At 46.7% G+C, this 21,998-nt stretch overlaps 1 long non-coding RNA gene across 2 annotated transcripts; it reads right to left on the reverse strand.

Moving 5' to 3' along the window:
* Positions 1-7,224: 7,224 nt before the first annotated feature.
* Positions 7,225-18,666, reverse strand: LOC109567773 (uncharacterized). 2 transcript variants are annotated; one of them, XR_011570289.1, is made up of 4 exons: positions 17,530-18,666; positions 15,592-15,754; positions 12,723-12,803; positions 7,225-7,990 (listed from the first exon to the last, which is right to left on the reverse strand). It is a non-coding gene; the product is annotated as an uncharacterized lncRNA (long non-coding RNA). The 2 variants fall into 2 exon arrangements; XR_011570288.1 differs by having other exon boundaries at positions 12,723-15,754.
* Between the last annotated feature and the right edge of the window lie 3,332 nt (positions 18,667-21,998).

The raw sequence follows: 21,998 nt of genomic DNA on the forward strand, positions 1-21,998 counted from the left end.
GTATCACATAGTGATTCAGTATTTTTACATGTTACCAAATGGCCACCTGATAAGTCTGGTTACCACCTGTCACCACACCAAGTTATTACAATATTGTTGACTACGCTACCCATACTGTACATCACACCCCCCAGATGGTGTATTTTATCATGGACTTTGGTACCTCAGGCTCCCTCACTTATTCCACTCATTCCCCCACCCTTCCCTCTGGCAGCCACCAGTGTATTCCCTGCATCTGAGACTATCTCTGTCTTATCAAGTTTGTTCATTTGTCTTGATTTTTAGATTTCATATATAATGATGTCAAGTGGTATTTGTCCTCTGACTTATTTCACCTTCTAGGTTCATCTGTGTTGTCACAAATGGCAAAATCTCATTTTATCTCTGAGTAATATTCCATTGTGTGTGCGTGTATGCAAATGATATATCTGATAAGGGGTTAATATCACAAATATACAAAGAACTCATACAACTCAACATCAAAAGAGCAAACCAATTAAAAAATGGGCAGAGGATCTGAATAGACAACTTTCCAAAGAAGACGTACAGATGGCCGGCAGATTCTGAATGAAGTATCTGAAGATACTGAACATCACTAATCATTGGGGAAAGGCAGACAAAATATCTGATAAGATGTTTGCAAATGATGTATCTGCAAGGGGTTAATATACATATATGTATATATACACCACCTGTTCTTTACCCACTGATGGACACATAGGTTGCTTCCATATCTTGGCTACTGTAAACAGTGCTGCAATAACGAGGGATATGTGTACGTCTGTGTGTGTCGCTTCAGTTGTGCCGGATTCTTCGTGACTCCATGGACTGTAGCCCGCGAGATTCCTCTGTCCATAGAATCCTCCAGGCAAGAGTACTGGAGTGGGTTGCCATGCCTTCCTCCAGGGGATCTTCCCAACCCAGGGACTGAACCCAGCTCTCCTGCATCGCAGGCAGATTCTTTACTGTTTGAGTTACCCAGGGAGCCGTGTTCAGCGGCATATATCTTTTCAAATAAGTGCTTTTGTCTTCTTCAGGAAAGTACACAGAAGTGGAATTGCTAGATCATATGGTCGTTCTACCTGTGATGTTTTGCGGAAGCTCCATACTGTTCTCCATAGCGGCTGCGCCAGTTTTCATCCCGACCAACCGAGCAGCGCATTGACCTTTTCTTCACATCCTCAGTTCTTGCTCTATGTTGTCTTTTTGACGACAGGCGCTCTGACAGATGTGAGGTGAAATCTCACCGTAGTTTCCATTTGCTTTTCCCCGATGATTAGTGATGTTCAGTATCTTCATGTGTCTGCCAACCATCTGTACATCCTCTTTGGAAAACTGTCTATTCAGATCCTATGCCCATTTTTTAATAGGTTTGCTCTTTTGATGTTGAGTTGTAATGAGTTCTTTGCATATTTGTGATATTAACCCCTTATCAGATATACCATTTGCAAATATCTTCTCACATTCAGTAGGCTGTCTTTTCATTTTGTTGATGGTTTCCTTTGCTCTGCAAAAGTTTTTTTTAGTTTGATGTGGTTCCGTGTGTTTATTTTTACTTTTGTCGCCCTCTGTGCCCAGAGCAGGGCTTGGCGCATAGTAGGTGCTCAATACATTCTGTTCAACTGAATGCATACAGAGCAATAGGAGTTGTGCTCACATGTAGTCTCAACACAGGCAAAAAATACTTAGAGATCACCATGGTTCATGGCCCTTCAAAGGGCAGCAGACACATAGATTATCTGTGTATTGAAACAGATATACAGATTATCTGTGTATTAAAATTTCATGGAGGATGGGCAACTAGGAAACACTGAGAAACCCTGTTTTAGAGGAAAGATGGGACTACTGGAACACAGAGTAAAGACCCTTAAACCAGCCTGGAGATCACAGAATGCTTCCTGGAGGAGGAGGCATTTCAACTCATTCTTAAAAGATATGGAAAACTCAGCTGAATCAGGGGCCAACAAACCTTTTCTATAAAGAGCCAGATAATAAGTGTTTAGATCCACAGGTCTCTGCCACATCTACTCACTTCTGTTGTAGATCAAAAGTGGCCATGGATAATCCAGAAACAAAGAGATGTGGCTGTGTTCCAATAAAACTTTATTTACAGAAACAGATGATGGGTCAGATTTGGCCCCTAGGCCATAGTGTATCAACCTCTGATCTACACGATGGGAAAGGCAAAGCCACCAGAGGGAAGAGCTCTAGCAAAGGTGTGGAGATGGGAAAAAAAATGGAGAACCAGAAAAGAGCCAACAATGCAGTTTCCTTCTCCCTGGGGCACAGAAAGAAGTGTCAATATTTATACAGACGTGTGTTGTCACACAGGCCGAGCACAAGATCCTGTTAATTCAATCCATAGTATTTATTGTGTGCCTACTACGTGGAGCTGACTGTGGCTCAGATCATGAACTCCTTATTACCAAATTCAGGCTTAAATTGAAGAAAGTAGGGAAAACCACTAGACCATTCAGGTATGACCTAAATCAAATCCCTTATGATTATACAGTGGAAGTGAGAAATAGATTTAAGGGCCTAGATCTGATAGATAGAGTGCCTGATGAACTATGGAATGAGGTTCGTGACACTGTACAGGAGACAGGGATCAAGACCATCCCCATGGAAAAGGAATGCAAAAAAGCAAAATGGCTGTCTGGGGAGGCCTTACAAATAGCTGTGAAAAGAAGAGAAGCGAAAAGCAAAGGAGAAAAGGAAAGATATAAGCATCTGAATGCAGAGTTCCAAAGAATAGCAAGAAGAGATAAGAAAGCCTTCCTCAGCGATCAATGCAAATAAACAGAGAAAAACAACAGAAAGGGAAAGACTAGAGATCTCTTCAAGAAAATTAGAGATCAGATCAGATCAGTCGCTCAGTCGTGTCTGACTCTTTGCGACCCCATGAATCGCAGCACGCCAGGCCTCCCTGTCCATCCCCAACTCCTGGAGTTCACTCAGACTCAGGTCCATCGAGTCAGTGATGCCATCCAGCCATCTCATCCTCTGTCGTCCCCTTCTCCTCCTGCCCCCAATCCCTCCCAGCATCAGAGTCTTTTCCAATGAGTCAACTCTTCGCATGAGGTGGCCAAAGTACTGGAGTTTCAGCTTGAGCATCATTCCTTCCAAAGAAATCCCAGGGCTGATCTCCTTCACAATGGACTGGTTGGATCTCCTTGCAGTCCAAGGGACTCTCAAGAGTCTTCTCCAACACCACAGTTCAAAAGCATCAATTCTTCAGCACTCAGCCTTCTTCACAGTCCAACTCTCACATCCATACATGATCACAGGAAAAACCATAGCCTTGACTAGACGGACCTTTGCTGGCAAAGTAATGTCTCTGCTTTTGAATATACTATCTAGGTTGGTCATAACTTTCTTTCCAAGGAGTAGCGTCTTTTAATTTCATGGCTGCAGTCACCATCTGCAGTGATTTTGGAGCCCAGAAAAATAAAATCTGACACTGTTTCCACTGTTTCCCCATCTATTTCCCATGAAGTGATGGGACCGGATGCCATGATCTTCGTTTTCTGAATGTTGAACCTTAGGCCAACTTTTTCCTCTCCACTTTCACTTTCATCAAGAAGCTTTTTAGTTCCTCTTCACTTTCTGCCATAAGGGTGGTGTCATCTGCATATCTGAGGTTATTGATATTTCTCCCGGCAATCTTGATTCCAGCTTGTGTTTCTTCCAGTCCAGCGTTTCTCATGATGGACTCTGCATAGAAGTTAAATAAGCAGGGTGACAATATACAGCCTTCACGTACTCCTTTTCCTATTTGGAACCAGTCTGTTGTTCCATGTCCAGTTCTAACTGTTGCTTCCTGACCTGCATACAGATTTCTCAAGAGGCAGGTCAGGTGGTCTGGTATTCCCATCTCTTGAAGAATTTTCCACAGTTTATTGTGATCCACACAGTCAAAGGCTTTGGCATAGTCAAGAAAGCAGAAATAGATGTTTTTCTGGAACTCTCTTGCTTCTTCCATGATCCAGTGGATGTTGGCAATTCGATCTCTGGTTCCTCTGCCTTTTCTAAAACCAGCTTGAACCTCAGGAAGTTCACGGTTCACATATTGCTGAAGCCTGGCTTGGAGAATTTTGAGCATTACTTTACTAGCATGTGAGATGAGTGCAATTGTGCGGTAGTTGGAGCATTCTTTGGCATTGCCTTTCTTTGGGATCGGAATGAAAACTGACCTTTTCCAGTCCTGTGGCCACTGCTGAGTTTTCCAAATTTGCTGGCATATTGAGTGCAGCACTTTCACAGCATCATCTTTCAGGATTTGGAATAGCTCAACTGGAATTCTATCACCTCCACTAGCTTTGTTCGTAGTGATGCTTTCTAAGGCCCACTTGACTTCACATTCCAGGACGTCTGGCTCTAGGTCAGTGATCACACCATCGTCATTATCTGGGTCGTGAAGATCTTTTTTGTACAGTTCTTCTGTGTGTTCTTGCCACCTCTTCTTGATATCTTCTGCTTCTGTTAGGTCCATACCATTTCTGTCCTTTATCGAGCCCATCTTTGCATGAAATGTTCCTTTGGTAGCTCTAATTTTCTTGAAGAGATCTCTAGTGTTTCCCATTCTGTTGTTTTCCTCTGTTTATTTGCATTGATCGCTGAAGAAGGCTTTCTTATCTCTTGCTATTCTTTGGAACTCTGCATTCAGATGTTTATATCTTTCCTTTTCTCCTTTGCTGTTCACTTCTCTTCTTTTCACAGCTATTTGTAAGGCCTCCCCAGACAGCCATTTTGCTTTTTTGCATTTCTTTTCCATGGGGATGGTCTTGATCCCTGTCTCCTGTACAATGTCACGAACCTCATTCCATAGTTCATCAGGCACTCTATCTATTAGATCTAGTCCCTTAAATCTATTTCTCACTTCCACTGTATAATCATAAGGGATTTGATTTAGGTCATACCTGAATGGTCTAGTGGTTTTCCCTACTTTCTTCAATTTAAGTCTGAATTTGGCAATAAGGAGTTGATGATCTGAGCCACAGTCAGCTCCAGGTCTTGTTTTTGCTGACTGTATAGAGCTTCTCCATCTTTGGCTGCAAAGAATATAATCAATCTGATTTCAGTATTGACCATGTGGTGATGTCCATGTGTAGAGTCTTCTCTTGTGTTGTTGGAAGAGGGTGTTTGCTATGACCAGTGCATTCTCTTGGCAGAACTCTATTAGCCTTTGCCCTGCTTCATTCCGTATTCCAAGGCCAAATTTGCCTGTTACTCCAGGTATTTCTTGACTTCCTACTTTTGCATTCCAGTCCCCTATAATGAAAAGGACATCTTTTTTGGGTGTTCCACTGGAGAAGGGAATGGCAAACCACTTCAGTATTCTTGCCTTGAGAACCCCATGAACAGTATGAAAAGGCAAAATGATAGGATACTGAAAGAGAAACTCCCCAGGTCAGTAGGTGCCCAATAGGCTACTGGATATCAGTGGAGAAATAACTCCAGAAAGAATGAAGGGATGGAGCCAAAGCAAAAAGAATACCCAGCTGTGGTTGTGACTGGTGATAGACACAAGGTCCGATGCTGTAAAGAGCAATATTGCATAGGAACCTGGAATGTCAGGTCCATGAATCAAGGCAAATTGGAAGTGGTCAAACAAGAGATGGCAAGAGTGAATGTCGACATTCTAGGAATCAGCAAACTAAAATGGACTGGAATGGGTGAATTTAACCCAGATGACCATTATATCTACTACTGCAGGCAGGAATCCCTCAGAAGAAATGGAGTAGCCATCACGGTCAACAAAAGAGTCTGAAATGCAGTACTTGGATGCAATCTCAAATAGACAGAATGATCTCTGTTCGTTTCCAAGGCAAACCATTCAATATCACAGTAATCCAAGTCTATGCCCCAACCAGTAACACTGAAGAAGCTGAAGTTGAACGGTTCTGTGAAGACCTACAAGACCTTTTAGAACTAACACCCCCCAAAAAATTAGAGATACCAAAGGAAAATTTCATGCAAAGATGGGCTTGATAAAGGACAGAAATGGTATGGACCTAACAGAAGCAGAAGATATCAAGAAGAGGTGGCAAGAACACACAGAAGAACTGTACAAAAAAGATCTTCACGACCCAGATAATGATGATGGTGTGATCACTGACCTAGAGCCAGACGTCCTGGAATGTGAAGTCAAGTGGGCCTTAGAAAGCATCACTACGAACAAAGCTAGTGGAGGTGATAGAATTCCAGTTGAGCTATTCCAAATCCTGAAAGATGATGCTGTGAAAGTGCTGCACTCAATATGCCAGCAAATTTGGAAAACTCAGCAGTGGCCACAGGACTGGAAAAGGTCAGTTTTCATTCCGATCCCAAAGAAAGGCAATGCCAAAGAATGCTCCAACTACCGCACAATTGCACTCATCTCACATGCTAGTAAAGTAATGCTCAAAATTCTCCAAGCCAGGCTTCAGCAATATGTGAACCGTGAACTTCCTGAGGTTCAAGCTGGTTTTAGAAAAGGCAGAGGAACCAGAGATCGAATTGCCAACATCCACTGGATCATGGAAGAAGCAAGAGAGTTCCAGAAAAACATCTATTTCTGCTTTCTTGACTATGCCAAAGCCTTTGACTGTGTGGATCACAATAAACTGTGGAAAATTCTTCAAGAGATGGGAATACCAGACCACCTGACCTGCCTCTTGAGAAATCTGTATGCAGGTCAGGAAGCAACAGTTAGAACTGGACATGGAACAACAGACTGGTTCCAAATAGGAAAAGGAGTACGTGAAGGCTGTATATTGTCACCCTGCTTATTTAACTTCTATGCAGAGTCCATCATGAGAAACGCTGGACTGGAAGAAACACAAGCTGGAATCAAGATTGCCGGGAGAAATATCAATAACCTCAGATATGCAGATGACACCACCCTTATGGCAGAAAGTGAAGAGGAACTAAAAAGCTTCTTGATGAAAGTGAAAGTGGAGAGGAAAAAGTTGGCCTAAGGTTCAACATTCAGAAAACGAAGATCATGGCATCCGGTCCCATCACTTCATGGGAAATAGATGGGGAAACAGTGGAAACAGTGTCAGATTTTATTTTTCTGGGCTCCAAAATCACTGCAGATGGTGACTGCAGCCATGAAATTAAAAGACGCTACTCCTTGGAAAGAAAGTTATGACCAACCTAGATAGTATATTCAAAAGCAGAGACATTACTTTGCCAGCAAAGGTCCGTCTAGTCAAGGCTATGGTTTTTCCTGTGATCATGTATGGATGTGAGAGTTGGACTGTGAAGAAGGCTGAGTGCTGAAGAATTGATGCTTTTGAACTGTGGTGTTGGAGAAGACTCTTGAGTCCCTTGGACTGCAAGGAGATCCAACCAGTCCATTGTGAAGGAGATCAGCCCTGGGATTTCTTTGGAAGGAATGATGCTCAAGCTGAAACTCCAGTACTTTGGCTACCTCATGCGAAGAGTTGACTCATTGGAAAAGACTCTGATGCTGGGAGGGATTGGGGGCAGGAGGAGAAGGGGACGACAGAGGATGAGATGGCTGGATGGCATCACTGACTCGATGGACCTGAGTCTGAGTGAACTCCAGGAGTTGGGGATGGACAGGGAGGCCTGGCGTGCTGCGGTTCATGGGGTCGCAAAGAGTCGGACACGACTGAGAGACGGAACTGAACTGAACTACTATGTGCCAGACATCATACGGGGCACTGGGGATGCAGCAGTGAACATAATCACTTCCGTGTCCCCAGGGTCTAAAGCCCAGCCAGGCATATAGTTTTCGTTAAAGAAATGTGTTTGAAAAATGAATGGATAGATGACCGGATGGATGGATGGATGGTTGAGTTGGGAGAAAAACACAAAACACCCAGATAAATAAATAAGCAACTACATACTGCTTCCTCAGTAGCTGTGTGACCTCGGAGAAGTTACCTAACCTCTCTGTGCCCCAGGAGGTTGACATAGTCGGTCCTTTACACGGAGGGTTCCGCGTCTGTGGATTGAACCCGCTGAGGATCGAAACTATCTGGAAAAAACAATTTCAGAAAGTTTCAAAAAGCAAAACTTGACTTTGCCATATGCCAGCAACAATTAACATAACATTTACATTGTATTAGGTATTTTAAGTAATCTAGAGATGATTTAAAGTGGGCTATATGCAAATCCTCTGACATTTTACATAGAGGACTTGACCATCCGTAGATTTCCTTGTCTGTAGGGGTCCTGGAAACAATGCCTTGTGGATACTGAGCGAGTGTGTGTGCATGTGCGTGCTCCTCGGCTTCAGTCGTGTCTGACTCTTTGCGGCACCATGGACCATAGCCCACCAGGCTCCTCTGTCCATGGGATTCTCCAGGAAAGAAGACTGGAGTGGGTGGCCATGCCCGCGTCCAGGGGATCTTGCTGACCCAGGGATCAAACCTGTGTCTCTTACGTCTCCTGCATTAACAGGTGGGTTCTTTACCACCAGCTGCGAAGCCTGTGGGTGCTGAGAGATGACTGTAAGAGCAAAATGCAAGACCAGCGTGTAGTGGCCGCTCTATAAATGTAGCTGCTGATAGTGAGTCAATATGCTATTAAACAAACACACAATTTAAAACAACTGATCAGTGCGACATCGAAAACAGCAGGTAGAGGGGAGAGAGAGAGAGAAGAGGGGGGCTACCTTGAATCACGTAGTCTGAGTCAAGGCTGTTCTGGCCACATCCTGTGAGTATAGCCTAGAATTAGTGGTGTTTGCAGCCCTGATGCCCTGGGGCCCCACAAGAGAGTTTATTAGGAGTACAGGAAGGTGTCTTCTCTAATTAGAGTATGCATGTAAAGTGCTTTGAAATCTGAGGATTAAAGGGGGAGAAGAGGTGAGACTCTGGTCATGGGGCCAGAGCACCCACTGGGAACCCATCCCTGAACCTTGAGAACTAGACTCAGCTCTGGCAGCCTTGTCTGGAGTGGGGCCCTTCTCTCCTCTGAAGTGGAGGTTAGGGGCAGTGGAAAGTACACCCTCTTAAGGCATGGAGCCCGGGGAGGCGGGGGAGGGCAAAGGTGTTGGAGCCACACTGAGATGATGAGCTTAAAGCAATGGGCCCAGCATGAGACAAGGGGTGCTGAGTCAGAATTAGCTGTTTCCAGTCTGATTCCATTCCTGCTGCTTCTTGTTCTCTGCCACTCTCTAGCTGGGTGACCCTGAGAGAGCTCCTCCCCTTCTCTGAGACTGTCTTCTGAGCCTCAGTTTTCTCTTCTTTAAAATGGGGTGGTTGCAGTGCAGCAGTGCTCGTCGCAGGTGAAGCACGTGGCCCGGAGCAGAGGTAGTAACACGTCCCTCGGTGGATGCTTAGGGAGCCACTACCTGGTGCTGACACCCACCACTTCCTGCACGTTTCTGAGTTAATTCACTTGACCCTGATCTTCCAGACAAGAACCTCAGGGTCACCGGAGACAGCCATGTGCTGCCCAGCACCAACCACATGGAGCACGATAAGAACAGCACCTCTGACGCTCTGGTGCACAGAGAGGAGAAGCTACTTTCTCAAGGGCACACAGCTAGTACATGACAAGACCAGGACTAGGCCCCAGGCAGCCTGGCTCCTAACCGAGGATCACCTTTGCCCTCATCAAGATGGTTGTTGTAATGGAGAGTTTCCGGGAGGCAGAGAAATTTCCCCCTTGACTAGCCAAGCAGGCAACAAGCCTCCCTTCACTGTTCTCTTACGTCCCCCTACCCTCAACGCCTGTATGTGTCTGGGAATTTTTGATGTTTTTACCGTCTTCAGATTTTACAAGAGGAGCCGTACATCTGTGTCTTGGCTTGTTGTGCCCACTGCAGTCCATGGGAGCCTGTGAAAATGCCAGGACATCTGGCCTCAGAGATGGGCACCGACTGTGTCCCTTCCTATTCATCATCGCATTCTCAAGGCCTTCACTTAACAGATGGGCTGAGACCAAGGTGATTCCAAGGCCACACAGCTCGGAAGCGGCCGAGCAGACTAGGGCTTTGGGACTCCAACTTCGCCCTTCTTCATTCCCATATCTGAGTTCTCAGACTGGTGGCCCGCGAGTCAAACGCAGCCTGCAGCCTATTGGATTTGGCCTGCACGATGTTTTCATAAAATTAGAATGTATCACCAGCATTTAAAGAAAGGGATATTTCCAGGAATAATATGCAAAATATTTAACCAGACTGACCCGGGCATCTATCATTCAGAGTGGACGCTGGCAGTCCAGCCAAAACCCTGGGTATTGCAAGAAAATGCAATAAGATAATCAAAAGGTCTAGAAAAGACCAACCTTATGGAGACTTTAAAAAGATCAGGAGTTGCTGGGGCTTAGTAGGGAGGGAGGGATAACTGAGCAAAGCAGAGAAGATTTGTAGGGCAGTGAAAGGGTTCTGCACTAGACTATGACAGTATAGACACGTGCCAGGACACAGTTGTCCAAACCCACAGAAGGCACAGCACAAAGAGTGAACCCTAATGTAATTACTGGGTCCCTAACGATGTGTCCATTAGATTCATTGATTCATTAGATCATTAGATTCATTGTAGCAGACGTCCCACTCTGGCAGGGGGGTGGGGTGGAGGGTTGTTGGTAGGTGGTAAGGCTGAGAGTGGGATAGGGTGGGAGCAGGGAGAACAGGAATTCTCTGTACTATCTGCTCAATTTTGCTGTGAGCCTTTAAAACAGTCTACTGAAAAATCGGAAGGTCTGGCTACACCGCTCGCACATTTTTCACGGAGCCACAGTGGGAGGCAGCTGAGTCCTCGGGACCCCCTTAGGTGGAGCGTGTGTCCCTGAGTGTGCTAGGCTCCAAGTCTGTCTGCTGTGGCATCACCTGCCCAGGCCCTGCGTGTGGTTCAGGCATGGAGAGGATTCTTCGGAAGCTCTTGATGCGAAACAGCACTGGGTAAAAGTGTGCCCTGCCGAAGCCGGCTCATGAGGGCGGGAAAGAGGCCTGGCGGTGCCTGCCTCTGTCAGCCGCTGCTGACTCCTTGCTGGGCCAGGGCCTCCTGGGCATTTTCCACGGGACAGAGTGAGCCTCTCTTGATTCAGCCTTCATCTGCCTGGGCCTGCGGTGGGCGGGGGCCCAGAGGGGACTCGGCCCCGTGAGGCAGCCTCGCTGTGCGCTGCAGCAGGCGGAATCAGGGTTCTGAAGGTGGAAATGATGCCAGCCCGGGAGAACAGAGCAAAATGGGCCGGACGCGGAGAATCAGAAATGATCTCTAAGAGCTCTTAAATTCTGATAAATCAGATGGATTTTTCTTCTAGTAGTTTACTTTGTATAATCACTTATTCGTTTAACAAACATTTATGGAGTACTAAGCACATACCACACCCACTCCAGTGTTCTTGCCTGGAGAATCCCAGGGACGGGGGACCCTGATGGGCTGCCATCTATGGGGTCTCACAGAGTCAGACACAACTGAAGTGACTTAGCAGCAGCAGCAAGCACATACAAAGGAGGCCTTGGAACAGGGATAGTTGGGGTGGGGGGAGGGTGTTCAATAGCCAACTGTTGTTTGTACCTGACCACTGTCCATCCCCCTCCCCTCTTCTGGGAACCACTCCTTCCCCGTTGTCACTCCATGTGGCTCAAGAGGAAGTGGGCTGTCTCCCCAACAAGAGCAACAGGTGTATTAGGCCTGGGCAATGAGCATATTCCACCCCCATTCCTAGGGATTGGTTCTGGGATGGGCATGGGACCCAAGTCAGGCCAACCTGAGTCAACCCCAGACTGATGCTGGGAAAACATAGGAAATTCAGCTTTTATCCACTTGGCTTGCTGACCTGGCAGAGTGGCAGCCTGCATTCCTGGGGCTACAGGGTGACCATAACTGACACAGAAGGAAAGAGAGCTGAGAGCTGGAAGGGGCATAGCTCCTAAAGAGCAGGTACGCATCTGGATCCAGCCACTCCTGAAGCTGAACCCATCTCAAGAATTTCAATTTGCATAAAGTGAAAATGAAGTTGCTCAGTCGTGTCAGCAACTTTGCAACCCTATGGATTGTAGCCTACCAGGCTTCTCTGTCCATGGGATTTTCCAGACAAGAGTACTGGAGTGGGTTGTCATTTCCTTCTCCAGGGAATCTTCCCGACCCAGGGATTAAACCCAGATCTCCAACATTGTAGGCAGACATTGTATCGTCTGAGCCATGAGGGAAGTCCCATTTGCATAAACCTACACATTCTCACACACACACTCACTCACTTTTTTCTTAAACTCTCTTGAGCTGGGTTTGTTTCTGTCATTTTCAACCCAAAAACCTGGACTATACACCAGTGGGTAAACGGGTAATCCACCCAGGCTCTGCCAAACCGCACAGACCCTGCTATGGGATTATCCGGACCAGACGTAAAATGAAAATGCAGGGCGCTTGTTCTGAAATCAGTAAGGACTTCAAAATGGCAGCTGCAGAGCTGTAAACCCGGTTTGGGTCCGAAGGCGGAGCCCTTTGGTGTATGGGGTGCTGTGTGACTGCAGAGGGCCCTGAAGCCCTGCGGAGGAGCTGGATTTTATATTCCATCCTGTTGGAGACGTGAAGTCTCAGACATGCAGGGCCGTTCGCACAGTCCTACTAAGAGCCAGTGTCGGAGGCAGGCTTCAAACCCAGGTCTTGTTCCCTCAGCTTCCACTGTCGCTGGAAGGGCCGTAGGAGGACAACAGTGTCTCTGGACGCCCGAGACCTCGGGGGCCAGGATCAGGGGTTTGCAGCCCTGAGACCCTGTGCTCGGCAAACCCATGTGCGTTCCCTTCTCCTTCTCACCTTCACAACAGTGACCAGGCCCTCACTTTCCCAGCGTCCTTGGCAGCTGGCTCAGGCATGTGATCCATCACGTGACCAGATCTGCCAAAAGAAACGTAAGGGGAGTTCCTGGCACGCAGGGAAATTTTTCACTTTGGGGCAAAGGGGACAGAGTGGGCGGTGCTGCCTCTCTTCCTCTTATCATTAGAAGGACTGAGCATCTATCCTGAAACCATGATGGGGAAGCTGAGAGAACTGCAGAGGTGCCAGCAAGAGCCCAATTTTCTTCAGCCACTAAGTCAAGACCAACAACAGTCTCCCTCTGAACTTCTTATTTTGGGGAAAAATAAACCCTTGCTTGTTTGAACATCAGTCACTTGCATTCCCACCTCCTTGCTGCCAAATGCATTTCTATCTGTCATAAGATCTTAGGTTGCTCTGGAGCCCCACTAAACATAGGGAGATACTGAGGTCTGGAACTGAGAAGAAACTTCCTTGGGCCACACGCTGGAGTCACGAGTTTACTGACTCACCATCTAAGGCTCCTTCAGCTCATGCTATACCTCCCGGTCTATTTCCTTTCATTCAGGCTGCTATAGACACGGCCAACAGCTGCTCTAAACCAAACGTAAGGCAGTGACGACCTTGCCCCTGAATCTTTCCAGTCTCTTACGTAAATGGCCCCCAGGCCACTGCCTCCAAGCCGTTGGACCCAGGACAGCTTCCCACATCCTTTAAAAAGATGAGATGACCAAACGTAGAATCTGTGCTCCTGGAAAGTGTGAGTCATGAATCCTGAACCAGAAAGTTCACAGCCAGGAATCTGCCTATCACTCTGGTAGTCTAGACCCCAAGGCTTCCACTAAGCTTGTCCCATGAAGCACTGACTCATCTGCAGCTTGTGGTCAGTTCTGACACTCAGATCAACTTCTTCTCTGCTTGTGCTAGGCTGGTGGTCTTTAGTTAGGTGCTGTGAACCTCCTGTCTCTGCCCCACCTCCTTAGAGGAGAATATGAATACTAAAGACATAATATTGATGCTAATACTAACAGTACTTTCATATTCCCAGTGCTTTAAATGAATTTTAATTTTTTTCCTCAAAAGTCACTGCAAAAGATAAATATTTTATGATCAGAAAAGCTAGGGCTTAGCAAAGTTCAGCCACTTGCCAGGATAGCAGAGTCTTGGTGGAGCTGGATTATGGCCCTGAATCTGTTGGCTCTTGGAGGCCAGCTCTAAAGGACAAAGCCAACTGGATCCTTTAAGATAGTTTTCAGAGGCTTCACAATAGCAGTTTAGATAATAATAGCATTTATTGTTTTTTAAAAGACTTCTGGAGACTGGAGACCCTAGGGTGTATTTGGAATCTCAGGGAGATCATAAAGGACCAATGCTCCTTGCCTTCAACTGCAAGTCAGCAACTCGTCCTTAGGCTGTTCACCTAAAGTCACAAGATGGTTGCCACAGCTCACTCATCACCTCTTCACACAATTACAGCCAAATCAGGAAAGGAAGAAAAGAGGCCAACAGATCTCTCCTCATATGCCTCTTTCTTATCAGAGAGGAAATCCCTTCCCAGAAGCCCCCAGCAGAGCTTCCCTTTGGCCAGAACTGGGGCAAATGACTACCTCTAGACCAATCACAGGTCCAGGAGAATCGGATGGCGATAATTGCTTTAAATCAAATGTGGTTTATTTCCCAGGCCTGGGTACATGACCAGCAGAACAAAGGCAGGGTTCCATCAGCAGAAAGGAAGGGAGAGATGGCGACTGGCGTGGTAACCCCCAGTGTCTGACACCCCAGCATTTTAAATGTTTAGCACAACCACCACGTAGGTTTTCAAGATTATTGTAGGTGGTACGTGGATAAAGTCGTGCTTTCAAAGAACTTTTAGTATTTATTACATATTTACACGCATTTAAAAAAGCACACATATTACTAACTCATCAGAACCATGAATTCATGGGTATTTTTCCTCCAGATGAAACAACCACGTTTAAGGTTTTTACAAAATTATGTAAGTTAAAGAAAAATATTGTTAATAATAATTCATTTACTTCAAGATTTGGCGATTGTAAGGGTAGGAAACACTGTTTTCAGTTACTCTGACTGGCATTTTTTCCAGCTTCTCAGAGGCCTCTGCCTTCAACCTCCTTCTTGAAGAAAATAAACACCCACAAAGCTTTCTGCATCATCTGCAAATATGATTCAAATAAAGCCTCGAGCTCAAATATAATCCAGGCTCCCTAGGCTAGGGGGAGCAGGCATCTCGGCTCCAGTCCTTTCCTGGCATTTCACCTCCGTCTTAGGAGTTTTACAGTTTTACTGGGCCTGCCCCTCCTGTTGTAAGCTGTCGCAAATTCCATTTCTCAAAGAACAAGATACAAATTATAAACAGAGAGACAACTTGGGATTTCTTGTACTTGTCAGGAATTTTCAAACTGTCCTGAGACATGAACTTTTTTCATTTAGACAAGAATTTCAGGGGTCTGTCCTAAGAACTGGATCAATGACGGCCCAGTGATGCAATGAGAGACACTAGAGTCTTTGTTAAAAGGAATGAGGTCGATCAACGCAGATCCTCCCCGACTTACAATAAGGTTACGTCCCAGTGAACGCATCGTAAGTTGAAAACATTAGGTTAAAAGTGCACTGGAGGAAATTCCCTCCAGTGGCTAGGATTCAGCCCCTGGTCACATCCCATAAACCATGTAGTCAGCCTTGAAAAAAAAGAAGAAGAAGAAAATACATTTGATGCACCTAACCTATTATCACAGCTTAACCTTGCCTACCTTAAGCATGCTCAGAACACTTACATTAGCCTAGAGTTGGGCAAACTCAATGAACACAAAGCCTATTTAATAATAGAATGCTGAATGTCTCGTGTCACCTATTGATACGGTGCTGACGGGGAAGAACAGGATGGACGTCTGGGTCCAGGACGGCTGTCTGTGTATCAGCTCTTCACTCTAGTGACCGTGGCGCCGACTGGGAGCTATGGCTCACTGCCCTGCCCGGCACCATGAGAGAGGACTGGACAGCATATCATGAGCCTGGAAAAAGATCAAAATTCAAAAGCAGAATTACAGTTTCGACTGAACACATATCACTTTCACACTATCATGAAGGCCTGACCTGCCTCTTGAGAAACCTATATGTAGGTCAGGAAGCAACAGTCAAAACTGGACATGGAACAACAGACTGGTTCCAAATAGGAAAAGCAGTACGTCAAGGCTGTATATTGTCACCCTGCTTATTTAACTTGTATGCAGAGTACATCATGAGAAACGCTGGGCTAGATGAAGCATAAGCTGGAATCAAGATTGCTGGGAGAAATATCAATAACTTCAGATATGCAGATGACATTACCCTTATGGCAGAAAGTGAAGAGGAACTAAAAAGCCTCTTGATGAAAGTGAAAGTGGAGAGTGAAAAAGTTGGCTTAAACCTCAACATTCAGAAAACGAAGATCATGGCATCTGGTCCCATCACTTTATGGGAAATAGATGGGGAAACAGTGGAAACAGTGTCAGACTTTATTTTGGGGGGCTCCAAAATCACTGCAGATGGTGACTGCAGCCATGAAATTAAAAGACGCTTACTCCTTGGAAGGAAAGTTATGACCAACCTAGATAGCATATTTAAAAGCAGAGACATTACTTTGCCAACAAAGGTCCGTCTAGTCAAGGCTATGGTTTTTCCTGTGGTCATGTATGGATGTGAGAGTTGGACTGTAAAGAAGGCTGAGCGCCGAAGAATTGATGCTTTTGAACTGTGGTGTTGGAGAAGACTGTTGAGAGTCCCTTGGACTGCAAGGAGATCCAACCAGTCCATTCTGAAGGAGATCAGCCCTGGGATTTCTTTGGAAGGAATGATGCTCAAGCTGAAACTCCAGTACTTTGGCCACCTGATGCGAAGAGTTGACTCATTGGAAAAGAGTCTGATGCTGGGAGGGATTGGGGGCAGGAGGAGAAGGGGACAACAGAGGATGAGATGGCTGGATGGCATCACTGACTCAATGGACGTGAGTCTGAGTGAACTCCGGAGTTGGTGATGGACAGGGAGGCCTGGCGTGCTGCGAATCATGGGGTCGCAAAGAGTCGGACACGACTTAGCGACTGAACTGAACTCAACTGAAAATCAAAAAGCCATAAGTTAAACAAAGTCAGGAACCATCTGCATGTGCTGAGAGCAGAAGACTTCCAGGAGCTCTGGTTACGTGAAAAAAGCAGAACGTGTGCAACGTGAGCCGGGTGAACAGAGTTTCTGTAGAGAGCCACGCAGTAAACACTTGGGGCTCTTGGGCGACACAGCCCTTGCTGCAAGTCCTCAAGGACGCCATCTGAGCGTGAAAGCAAACACACAGGACAGTGTCCCAGCACAGCTTTACTCGCGGATGCTTTGAGTTTCATATCATTTTCATGGGCCATAAAGTATTATCTTTCTTTTGATTTGTTTTCAACCATTTAAAAATGTAAGAGAATATAAAAACCATTCTTAGCTTGCAGGCTGTACAAAAACAGGCAGCAGAATAGATCTGTCCTGAGAAAACTGTCGTTGGCTGATGCCTTGTATAAACCATTGGTACAAAGAGAGATGTTAGGCAAAAGTGGGAAACGGAGAAAGAGACACCACAGTACATATATGGATGGATGTGTATGTGTGTGATATGCTATATAGCTGGAAAGAGGGAGACAGTGAGAGAGGTTCGTACGCACAGTTAAAAGCACACACAAAAAACGAGCAACAGTTGGAGCTTCTGGAGACAGGAACTGGGAAAGATCAGGTGAAGCCAGAAGGAAGACAGTTTGCCCCACAACCCTCTTACCCTGTCTGAATTTTTCTGTGTGCTCATGTTTCTTTCACAAAGCAGGAAACATTTGCTGAAGCAAAAAAGATTCCTCTGCCCCGTCAATGAGAATGAGATGATGATATGAATCGACACGTGTACGCAGCCATGGCACAACTCCAGGGGGCGCTGTTCATGGGGTTATTTATAGCCTGGAGCTCCTGGAGTTGTTCAGGCCCCGCCCTGTTGGCAACCAAATTAACACCAAGACTTTGTATGAAGTGAAGTTCATAATTAAATATTGAGGGAGCCCGGTGAGGAGGGAAGTTGTGGGAGGAACAATAAAATCTCGCTATTTCCGTTTTAGGCTGTTCCTTATCTGGGTCACAGTAAAACCAATGTTCTGCCAATATTTACTTTTGATCTTTGCTCCAGCGTGGCGGAAAGATGCCCGGGCACGGCATAAATGTGAGGGTGGAATTGAGAGTTATGAGAAGAGAAAGGAACTCACCCTAAAATAAAATCGTCTCAAGAACCTAAATAAGAAAATGCCATTCGTTTCACAGAAACACTCAAAGGCCACGTTTACTTCTTCAGCTGCCGCTCTCAGAAGTCCTGTCAGCTTTCCCGGAAATCTGGGGTTCTGTGAAACCCCTTTGGAAGCATTTGTGACTTAAGTCAGAGGTCACAGATGGCAGCTTCCCACCTAGAGAGGGGCGTCCCCCATGACTCAGCGGTAAAGAATCCACCTGCAAGGCAGGAGACACAGGAGATGTGAGTTCAGTCCCTGAGTCAGGAAGATCCCCTGGAGGAAGAAATGGCAACCGACTCCAGTATTCTTGCCTGGAAAATCCCAGGGACAGAGGAGCCTGGTGGCTATAGTCCGAGGGGTCGCAAAGAGTTAGACATGACCAAGCGAGTAAGCGCACTTGCGTGCACACATCCATATAGGCGGCCGGTGTGGATTTTTGATCAGCAGTCGTTCAGTGGTTTCAAAATCAAAACATTTCACATAAATATAGAAGTTTCTGGCTTCCCTCGAAACACTCGGCACTTGGCCATACTGGGTCCATGTCCCCACGTGGAAACGTCAGGCTGTGTAGAGCCGAGTGCTGGCTGCACCTTGCAGATGGGACCGGGGTTACCAGCGTGCCAGTCTCCACCACTCCCTGCTGCCCTCCGTCGGCACTGCTTCATTCGCTGCTTGTTTTCACACTTTATTCGCGCAAGCAGTGTTTACTGAGTGCTTACCGTGCGCCAGGCCCTGAGATCATAGCTGTGAACAAAACAGAAGAACATCCCCCACTTCGTAGAACTTATGTTCCAGCTGGGAACACAGATGATGAACAAAAAAGGAAGTTAAAAATATATGAAATGCCAGAGAAAAACAATGCAGCCAAAGTGGGTACGGACTGTGAGGCTGTGGTTGAGGCAGGCCCCACTGAAAAGGTGGTAGTTGAGGAAGTACCTGAAGCAGGTGAGGAACAAACCTTGAAGGTATCTGTGGAAAGAATGCTCCAGCCAGAAAGAGCAGCGAGTGCAAAGGCCCCGAGGCAGGACCGTTCCTTGTGTGCCTGAGAAACGGTGAGGGGCCGGTGCATCTGCAGGGTGAGGGGGCCAGTGAGGAGGTGAGGTCAGGGGGGCGTCAGGGTACAGATCTTGAGGGCTTTCTAGGATCTGTGGCTTTTCCTCTGCCTGAGGTGGGAGCCATGGAAGGTTCTGGGCAGAAGAGGGACATGGTTGGACTTAGAGTCATCGGGGACGCCCCTCTCTAGGTGGCTGCATGAAGGGACTGTGTACATGTGTGCGTGTGTAGAGGGCGGGGTGGGGACCAGGCGTGGAGGCAGTGAAGACCCACTGCAGTAGTCCAGGCACAAGGTAAGGGGGCCAGACGAGGGCGCTGGCACAGAGGTGTGGGAAGAGCTGGGGTTCGGGTCACAATCACTGTGTGTCCAGGCTCTTTTTGGCACGTATGAGAAAGTTTCCTCACTCACCCTGACCCAGCCGCATTGTCCTTGCACAATGCAGCCTCAGGGCTGTATCTTTAATCCCCCAAAGACCTTAGGAGCCCATTTGATTGTCAAATAGCCCCATTTTACAGATGAGGCACTGGAATATGAGCTCCTGTTCACCCAGTGTATCGTCTAGAGAGGTTCACAGCCGCGTCGCCCACCCTCATGACTTTTCTTGCTTTTTCTTTGAGAAACAGCTTTACTGAGATATACTTCGTACACCACAGAATCCTTTTAAAGTGTACAAACCAGTGGATTTTGGTATATTCAGAGAGTTGTACAAAAATCACTACTAATTTAGAACATGGTCCTTGCCCCCGGAAGAAACCCTGTCCGCCAGCAGACACTCCCTGTTCACCCCTCCCCAGACTCTGGCGTCAATAACCCACTTTCTGTCTCTATGAACATGCCTCTTCTGGATGTTTCGTATAAATGGAATCGTACGGTCTGTGGGGTTTGGTGCCTGGCTTCTTCCACCTGGCATGTCTCTGTGGTTTCCCCAGGATGCAGCCTGTGTCAGTACTGTGTCCCTCTTCAGGGCTGAACAATACTCCACTGAATGGGTACGGCACACTTCGTTTATCCATGCATCTGCTGACAGACTTCTCTTTCCACTTCTCTTGAGTATATATTTTACGCAGGAGAGGAATGACTGGTGAAACTCCATGTTTAACCTTTTGAGGAAGTGCTTTTCCAAACTGTTTTCCAAAATGTCTGCCTCATGCTAAACTCCGCCCAGCCATGTGTGAGGTTCCAGGTTCCGGATATCCTCCTCAGGCTCTTCTTACAAACTGACTTTGACTCCCCTCCCATTGAGTAGGGAGGTCTCGCCACCTCTCCTGTCCCTTTCCCTTGAATCTCGGATGACCTTTATGACTGCATCAACGGACAAAACACAAATGATCCCTGGTGACGTCTGAGCCCAGATCATTGAAACACCCTGCGCTTCCAGCGTGATCTCCTGGAACGCTTGCTCTGGGAGCCCCACCGCCATCCATGTTATATGGAAGCCCAACCAGCCCAAGTGAAGAGACTCCATGGAGAAGTCATACACAGGGTGTCCTCCCGCCAGCCCTGAAGAGGAACCAGCTGCCAACTGCACAAGTGAAGACTTCCCGTGATACCAGTGCTCTCTAGGCACCAAGTCACCCCCCGTCTTCAAGTCATCCCAGCTGAGACAGCCAACATCATAGAATGGAGAAATACATCTCTCTGTGTCTTGTCTGAATTCCTGACCCACAGGATCTAAGGGATATAAATCCAAAAGAATATAATGGCCGTCTTCTGCCACTAAGTTTGGGGGTGCTCATTACGCAGCAGTAGCAGCCAAACTCCCCAGCTAGCAAGGGGCAAGGTCAGAATTCAAATCCTAGTCTGTCTGGTGACAGTCATTCCATTATGACCCCATGAGTGCTGCTCCACCACACCTCCGGCCGTGACGAGGGGGATCGAGGCTCCGTCCCCGGTCCCATTTGACTCGGTACGTCAGCTGACATCCCTTTTCTCAGCCTGACCAGCAGCATCAACTATGGATGGAAAAGGCTTCCTTTCTGTCTGTCAGATTGTTGCCACTGCCACGGGTATTATCTAACACACAAGACTTCTTATTCTTTCTACACAAATTAGAATAAACAAATAAGGAAAAATAAAATCCACCTGTCATCCCCAGCATGCAGGGAGACTCTCCATGAAACCTTGACTCCAGGGTTGAGTCACATGATACAGGTATTTAAGTTCGCCATGAGCACAGGGCCAAAGTGGGGATAGGAGGGAGAGAGACATGACCTAAATAGCTCAGGTGAGCCCATTGGGCAGATCCTATCTTTTCTTCAGCACATCCTCAAATACAAGGCAAGTCCCTCCATCCAATGGCTATTTCGATTTACAGAGAGTTCATAGTACACTCGGAGAAGGCAATGGCACCCCACTCCAGTACTCTTGCCTGGAAAATCCCATGGATGGAGGAGCCTGGTAGGCTGCAGTCCATGGGGTCGCGAAGAGTCGGACACGACTGAGTGACTTCACTTTCACTTTCACTTTCATGCATTGGAGAAGGAAACGGCAACCCATTCCAGTGTTCTTGCCTGGAGAATCCCAGGGACGGGGGAGCCTGGTGGGCTGCCATCTATGGGGTCGCACAGAGTCGGACACGACTGAAGCGACTTAGCAGCAGCATAGTACACTGTGGCCGAGAGAAAATATAACTTATTTTCTAGAATCATTTTGGCTCCACATAAAAGGAAAACTCTTTCCCCCAGCAAAACAGGGATTGCTTTACACGTATTGTTTTGTCCCTGCCTTTTTCACGGAATGACATGCCTTGAACGGTTTCCCATGTAAGCTCCTTCCTCATGGCCTTTTTTTTGGAGGAGGGAAACTTTTGCGTGCTTCATGTGATATCTTGGTCTGGGCAGTAACACAGTAAAAGTCTACTGAAACACCATGAATCTTCCAGTCGTAATGCTGAGTGAAAGAAACCAGACAAGGAAGAGCCCA

This window comes from Bos indicus, chromosome 13 (assembly GCF_029378745.1).
Source record: "Bos indicus isolate NIAB-ARS_2022 breed Sahiwal x Tharparkar chromosome 13, NIAB-ARS_B.indTharparkar_mat_pri_1.0, whole genome shotgun sequence".
Lineage (NCBI taxonomy): Eukaryota > Metazoa > Chordata > Mammalia > Artiodactyla > Bovidae > Bos > Bos indicus.